Consider the following 8046-nt stretch of genomic DNA (forward strand, 5'->3'; position numbering starts at 1 on the left):
GGTACCTTGTTTATTATAAGGTATATGTGTATATTTTTTTTATTAAAAGAAGAATAAGTAACGTCAGGTGCCTGTGGCCAATCAATATCTAATGCCTCAGAGTAAAATTCTGGGAGTGGATCACAGATTTGATGAAGCCTTTTTAAAAAAAAAAAAAAAGACATTAAGAGTTTTATTTAATGCTTATGATTTTATACATTTATTTATATTTTAATTTTTTTTTGTTTGCCTATCCTTTCATTTATTGATTTTTGATTTTTATAATCAAAGGACTTTATGTAAATTATGTCTGTTTAATCAATAAGCCAAAACTAGAAATCATATTATAGAATACCGGAAAAATCTTTCAATTAAAAAATTACTACAATTCCTCATTTTAACACTATTCTTTCTATATATTCTTTTTTTTGTTCATAAAGTAAATTTGAGGACAATCGCAATCAAACATTATTTGAATGTTTTAAGAACATTTTGAAAATAACAGCAGCAATGAAAAATGAAGTCTTTAAAAAAAGAAAACACATTAAATTGAATGTTCCAAAATCATTCTCACAACCTACTCTTAAAGTTACTAAATGAATTAAATTTTACCTCAATTACATAAATGTTTCAGAAACATTTTGAAAATATTTCCAAAAAATGTTACAAAAACTATAATTAAAATGTTTCAATTGTAGTGAAAATAATTATTTTAGTTAATGTTTCAAATAAACATTTTCACTGCCTAGGCCGAAAAATATCCGGAATTGAATGTATTTAACTAACAGCGATATTAAGAATGTTTTAAAAATATTTTTAAAATGTTCCTTACAAATGTTTCAGAAACGTTTATGCAATATTTCCAATTTACAGAAAAAGAATGTTTCATTTCATGTTTTAAAAACGTTTTTAAAACGTTTTATAAGATATTTAATATTTGGAAGCTATAAATACCCTTACATGAATTAAGAATGTTTCAAAAACATTTTGACAATGTTCCTTCCAAATGTTTCAGAAACGTATTTATGCAATGTTTTAGATTTATGGAAAAGGAATGTTTCATTTCATGTTTTAAGAACGTTTGTAAAACGTAATATAAAAATCCTTGATATTTGAAAGCTAAACATACCTTTTGAAACATTTTTAAAACGTTTTAAAAATATTTTAGAAAAATGTTCCAAAAGGATTTAATCATAAGCTCCTTGAAAACATTTTTAAAATGTTTTTAAAATGTTATAATGAGAAGAGGAAATGTTTTAAAAACATTTTGAAAATTTTTAGTCTGAAATGTTTTGAAAAAACCTTTTTACAACAATTAAGTGTTTTGAAAATGTTTTGTGCTACCTGGGATACTTATCATGAAGTGCCAACGCGCTTCATGAATATGCCGACATAAAGCGTCGTAGTTTATAACCTCATGAATCTTCAAAAAATAAATTTTTACCTTACATAAACATTTGCGGGGATTAAGTAAGAGTTGTGATTATTTTAAACAACACCGTTGATGTTCATCTATTAAACATTGCAATATTCATTAATTTGAAAAAATGGAGGAAAAATTATGAACAAAATATTAATTTAACAAAGTACGAATTATTGTGGTCAATTTTTATCAGTCTATGTTTCCCTTTTTACTGAATACAGGATATTATTTTTGAGATTCGTGTTTCAGAGAAATAATATTGTCCATTTAAAGTAATGTTGGTAATATTCTGCAAGGAGATTTAATTAATGTGTCGAATCCTTTGAAAAAAAAATCTGAAAGTTTGAACATTGAGGTACTTTCGTGAAAAATTCTTACTCATAATAATACCGCAGTCAAACTCAATACCTCCCACCCCCCACCCTAATAATGTTTCTGTAAAGGCTGTTTCAACTATATCTAGTGTTCAAACGTATTTTAAATCAAACTTATTAATTTTACTTATGGTTATGCCCTTGCATTTTTTGGATCAAAAGATGACCTCTAAACTGCAATTATAATTGCTAAAATCATGTGATTTCGACATCAAGTTACAATTCTTATTAAAAAATATATATATGTTCTCAACATGTATATTTGAACAAAATAATTTTCTTTATATCAGTGAATTCCTTATAAAATATGTATTTTCTATCTTTAAAAATTGAGCTTATCTGAGCTTGACTTACTTTGGAATAAATGTTATTATGTCTGTGGTTGATGTTTATATAGTGGCATTTGTCCAGCTTTACACATTTTCATGCATGCACTCGATTTTACAAACTTTTGAAATATATAATATGCTTGTGTGTTTGAATGTGTTAGGCTTACGGTAACATATTTCCAAGTATATGTTTGACTTCACACGCCTTGGAAAATGTGTAATTTAAAGGTTGTGGTAGATGCTTGTGTGTTTGTCTATGTGTACAGCTTCAAACATATTTCATGTATGCGTTCGACATGACACGCTTTGGAAAATATGTTAAAGGTTGTGGTAGATGCTTATATGTTTTCATATGTGTCCAGGTTAACAATTTTTTTTTCATCTGGTCGACTTTACTTGTCCTTAATGGGAAATATGTAACTGTCTAATCGCAAAAATGAACTAATCTTGTATTGTCTGGCGTATCAGATGCTTTACTTAGAAAGACTTTTAGCATATCTAACTCAAAATACTAATTCTATTCCACGTTATGGTAACACATCACGTAGAACTTCTTTTTCCCCTTTGTCTCTCATGTATCAGTCAAATAATAGAAGAATAGTTGCAGAACTGTAGCATTCTGCTTGGGAAAAATCGGAAGGATAAAGCAGAGAGCTACAGATTCATGCATTGCAAAAACCTTCCATTTACGCCGCTGATTTTTTGTCGCTCAATTCAGGTATTATATCTTGTAGATTATGATTTTTAACGCCTTTAAGATGGTATCCGAAAAAATGTATATTTTAATCTTATTATTGATGCTTTTCTTACCTTTGAATGGTCCGAAACAATCCTCATATGGATCTAGAATGTCAGTTAATAAGATTCCAATTTTTACATCCACTTCCACAAACGGTATTTCTTGAACAGGTGAAAGGTGAATAAACATTTATGAATTTGAATTAATTATATGGTTAATTATCGGATATCATTTACAAAGCTGGGAAAAACATAAATATAAGTAATATACCTGTCCGAATATTCTCAAACAGACAGCTATGTACAGTTATGCAGCAAGTAGAAGTCAAGCTTCTACTGTTCGAAATACTAAGATAGCGCCCACTGATCGTTTCACCCTCAATATCGTATCTGTATCGTTGTACAAAGGAGAACTAGTACTTTTCAGGACACAAAATGCTTTGTACATAAGACAATGTATATTGTATTATTTATTTTGTGTGTAAAAATATTAAAGTCTTAAAGTATACTTATTTTATAATCTAAAGCTTATTCACTTTTGTATCCAATTTCTAAATTACGTGAATATAATATTTGTTACGCAGTGATTGTCCTCTTTTGTTTAGCTTGAAACTATCATTAGAAAAATATTTTATAAGAATAAGTCTTTTTATGACTTTTTTCCTACTGAGTGATAAGATACAACCATGTTCAATATCTTTTATTTGTGTATGGTTTTTATTTATTGATAATAAGTTTAAACTCATCAGATCTTGCTTAGGCCATTTGTAAAAAAAAAATTGTTTGGTTGTCACTTTCCAGACCGATGGACAATAAATTGCCGGATTCACAGTATTTTTATACATGCTAGGTCACGGTATTCCTTTTTATTCCTCTTATCACTTTGACCCCATGAAAATATGAGATTTTACAGTATATATACAGCCTTGCTAAAATGTGTGGTTAAACATTTCGTTGATGCTTGTTCCTAACATAGCTTATTCTATAGTCTGTAGCTTTCTGTATTTTGTTCCACGGCTCCTGTTTCAGTGACACTAGATAAGACTGTAAAGCTCCGCGTAAATCTCCCCCCACTTGATGGCATATGCCTAGTATCTGCCAGGATATATCCCTCTGATCTGAAGGAACATGCCTCCCATCATCAAAAAGAAGGAGTCTCTGTAGGTCTCTCAGTGACTGTGCATACTGAAACATATTGCCTTGTCTGTAACTGGATAACGCATATATCATTTCTACCACAAAAAACGGAGATAGGAAGAAAATATTTGTTCCATTTTTTTCAGCTTCTATTTGTTCAAATAATAATTCCTCAATAAAAGGAACTTCTACATTGAGTTGCAAATCCTTTGCCCAGGATTTTCTCATCCGCCCGGATGGAGACAGACCGCACACAGCTTCGTATCTATCCTGGTAAACTGCATAATTATCACATATGATAAAGGGTTGTGAAAGCTTTTCTTTTGTGACACTAGCTATATTGATTGCTTCATTATATCTACCCATTCTGTAATGATAAATTGCTAGGTAGAGTGAGTCAGAAACAGAGCCCAACTTTCCTGCAAATTTAAGCAAGTTACAAAGATTTTTATCTAAAGCGTACAAATCTCTATTAGTGCGGTATGAAGAAATATTTGCGATATGGAATGCTATGTAAACAAGAGTTTGAACTGTACAGTACTGTAGTGTTAATTGTTGGCAAGTTGAAAATCGAAACTGAAAATGTAATCCAATTCATTTCAAGCGTACATATAATTCTTCTAGACTCTCAGTATTAAATGATTGATTTGTCAATTCAATCACGACTTGTGTATCTTTATCTACAACAGACATTAAATGACCATTTATATGAGGGCGAATTAAATTTCTGAACCAATGATTGAGCTTAGGATCGTACTTTGCAAAAGGCAAGATACACCCATTTCGTTAACCTGGTGGAATCTTTGTAATAGAGACTGGTGTGCGTTCCCAGTAGCTTTGTTCATAAACATGTTATTTTCAGGAATAAAAAAAATTCGAAATACACCAGCATAAACACAACGCTGGAGATATTTCAAGCATATCCAGAAAGCATCTAGTAAATTTCGAGGACACCAATGAATTTCTGTTTCCTGCATGACCCAAAACATCGTTGTTTTAATATGGTATGAACACAGTAACGGTTGGTCTACATTGAAATTAATTATTTCCTTTAGAAATATTTTCAAAATATTTATCTCAAAAGTCCGTAGCATAAAAATTGAGTATGATTCATGGTACATACAAGTTTTTCCTCGGCAAAGGAAAACGACAATCTCCATTCCAACTCATTTTGAGGCGATAACACATTACTTTCAATTGGAACGCAGTGATATCCATTTCTTAGAATTTCTTCATACACATAATCAGGAGGCCATGCAAAATGACGAGAACGTTCAATCCAGTTAGATGATATTTCAGACCAATGTATACTTGCAAAACAACGAGCATGATCAAATTCAGTAGATCCAATAATACCAGTTGCACAAGGACCATGGCCTCTGACATTCTGTAATGATTTGAACTCCGTATTTAACTTCAACCATCGTTCTCTCCATATTGAATTTGAGACATAAACTCTCTCTTTGAAGAAGAATAGTGAATTTGAAATAACGTTGTCAAGCGGCTCTGTAAGAAGTTGTAATCTGATAAACCCAGGTGGTGTTTCAGTGTTTTCTATCAAGATAATTGTATGTATTGATGGGTCATAAATATTAAACTGAAACAATGCACTTATCATTTTATGATGGTTATTCCAAAACATAACATCACGGTCGGAAGAATTAAACCTGAACCCCTCCTTAAAACTACCACTACACATGTAACTGATTCCCCTCCTCATTGCAACAGGCTTATTTATAAATGTCCCCATGTCCATCATGTCCCTTCTTATTGCTACTTCTTCTGGTGTCCCTATCTTTTGACATAGACCTACGTACAACACTTCTGATAAACGAAAAATTTCATCCATTCCAATATTAGTCACCCTGGATTAATAAAAATAAATTAAAATACAAAATTGTTCACGTACAATAAAAACATTTTTCTACTGCCTGCTGTTTATCAATAATGATATTTTTTTGCTATTCTAACAAGAAAACGTGAAACTTTTCTTTCATTTATAAAATTGAGCTCTTGTGACAAATTATAGCCATAAATAAACAGATGAAAATAGAAGGAAAACAGTAGACTTACGAGGAAACATTGAAATCGCATGCAAATAAAATTTGTTTTCATGCTCTAATATGTTTGACTGCATAATGAAACTTGAATACTTAAATGATTTAAATTAATTTCTTTTAAATCCCTGATAAAACAATTGTTACTGTACAAGCATTTTATAACTATAAGAAAGACAAGCAAGGTGTTATGACAAAGTAATGAGACGTTAGAGATAGATAAAACCTAAAATTATCAATTAATATCTAGCAAATATATTAAAAACATGATGAGTAATACACTACCCTCGTATTCATGAAAATTTAAATGTCTGGAGTAAAGAGGCGGTTCAGTGCAAAAAAAATTACAATAAAAGGGTAAAATATAAATACCATAAAATTAATGATTAATGATACCAGTGGCACAAGGACATGGCCTCTGACATTTTGTAATGATTTGGTCTGATAATCACTTAATTAAAAATGTCTATTTTATACTATTTGATAGATAACGGCAAAATGGGAAATAGGTTGATGTATATTTTATCCAGTGCACAGTTCTCAGTGTTAATTATTATCACTATTACATATAAGAAATGAGAATAGACTAACTTATTTTTACTTCTTTACAAATTTTCAATTGGAAGAAAGTTTATTTTATCACGATATTCCCGTATTTGACTACATAAGTACTACTATATTTTAAGATAAGTGGTGTAATTTGCGGCAACTTATCAAATAATTGATGTAAATATAATATATTAATTTGATTTTTGAAAATAATGAGGTACATGAAATATATAACACCTCACACCTGCGCATTTTTTAAAATGAAGTTTAACGCGTTTAATGAAATATACCGGATTGAAGTGTTTTTTCCCGTACAATTACAAGTAAAAGTGTTTAAGTATTGCAAAGAAAAAATAAATTGATACGCTAATTTTCAACAGAGTTTCATGAAGATATTTCCCTGTATAAAATGACGTTTTGCACTAAATACATGATATTGACTTTTAAATTGTACATAATAATGGGGAAAAACCTGCTGTAATTGTGTTCTCATCCCTTTTTATGTGAATTATAGATATGTCCTTGCCAAAGTTACTAGTATTTGCACTTATCGTTCCGGAGTACTTCCAACATTATTCATAATCAGGAAATGTATATGTATGAAATTGGAACTTTTATAGAAGTGTCAGGTTAATCTTGCTTTTTCCTAAATGATTTTTACTTTATGTTAAGTATTTTGTTTCATTTATTGTTTATTTTTCAACCGAGAGTATCAAAAGAACTTCCCAAAATCAAAGTTATTGCTCACATTATCAGAGTTATCATGTGATCAAATTTTATTTCGTTTGCTTAATTTCTACCAGAAATTAATCAAATATTTTTCTTTTAATTCAAATATACGCATTATAATTAATTATTTTTCATCTATTAAAAAGGGAGGAATTTGAAAGACATTGTACAAATTTGTGTACGTTGATTTAGAAATATTAACATTTCCAATGTCTTTGTCCGAGATAAAATAACAAATAGTTAATGTGCTTTATTTCTACATAAATGCACAGGTTAATCGATAGGTGCAGTGATAAAAATCAAGTGCAGGGCGGGACAAAAAGAGAAGGAAGTGGGGACCAAGAGCAGATGGATTTGCAGACACAAGATTGTAATTGATTGAATATTGTTTTACGTCCCTCTCGAGAATTTTTCACTTATATGGAGACGTCACCGTATGCCGGTGAAGGGCTTCAAATTTTGACCTTTACTCGGCACTCAGGGCCATTGAGCAGTGAGGGATCTTTATCGTGCCAACGCCTGCCGCTGACTAGGTCAGTCGCGGCCGAGATACGAACTCACAACCTCCCGATCACGGAGCGAGCGCTCTACCGACTGAGCTACCGTGAACGGTGCAGACACAAGAAAATGAGAAAATAAGATGTATACCAGGTAACTGTCATTTGTCTTTGATTTTTGACGATGGCCAATCGATTGGCTTGCACATAAGATAATTGTATGCAATATCCATC

This window comes from Saccostrea cucullata, unplaced genomic scaffold (genome assembly GCF_032062105.1).
Source record: "Saccostrea cucullata isolate Sc308-1 unplaced genomic scaffold, CSIRO_AGI_Scuc_v1 ctg3599, whole genome shotgun sequence".
NCBI lineage: Eukaryota > Metazoa > Mollusca > Bivalvia > Ostreida > Ostreidae > Saccostrea > Saccostrea cuccullata.